The following is a 232-nucleotide window of genomic DNA, read 5'->3' as shown; positions in this document are numbered from 1 at the left end:
GTGTGTGTGTGTGTGAGACTGTGTGTGTGACTGTGTGTGTGCGTGTGTGTGTGTGAGACTGTGTGTGTGACTGTGTGTGTGTGACTGTGTGTGAGTGTGTGTCTGTGTGTGCGTGCGTTTTTGTGACAAATGAGGACATAAATTTGTATAATGACAAAGGTATGACAGGTATTACAAGGAGAAGGTGACTTTTCAGGACATTACCCCATGTCCCCACTTTTCAAAACGCTTA

General features: G+C 44.8%; 1 protein-coding gene across 1 annotated transcript in view; it reads left to right on the top strand.

Annotated features, from left to right (window-relative positions):
* The window catches only part of LOC107734607 (Ral GTPase activating protein non-catalytic subunit beta), a 38,680-nt gene that overhangs the window by 28,174 nt on the left and 10,274 nt on the right, over positions 1 to 232 (top strand). The window lies entirely within an intron of this gene.

This window comes from Sinocyclocheilus rhinocerous, unplaced genomic scaffold (assembly GCF_001515625.1).
Source record: "Sinocyclocheilus rhinocerous isolate Xijiao unplaced genomic scaffold, SAMN03320098_v1.1 scaffold2145, whole genome shotgun sequence".
Taxonomy (NCBI): domain Eukaryota; kingdom Metazoa; phylum Chordata; class Actinopteri; order Cypriniformes; family Cyprinidae; genus Sinocyclocheilus; species Sinocyclocheilus rhinocerous.
This window is presented reverse-complemented; position numbering and strand designations above follow the sequence as displayed.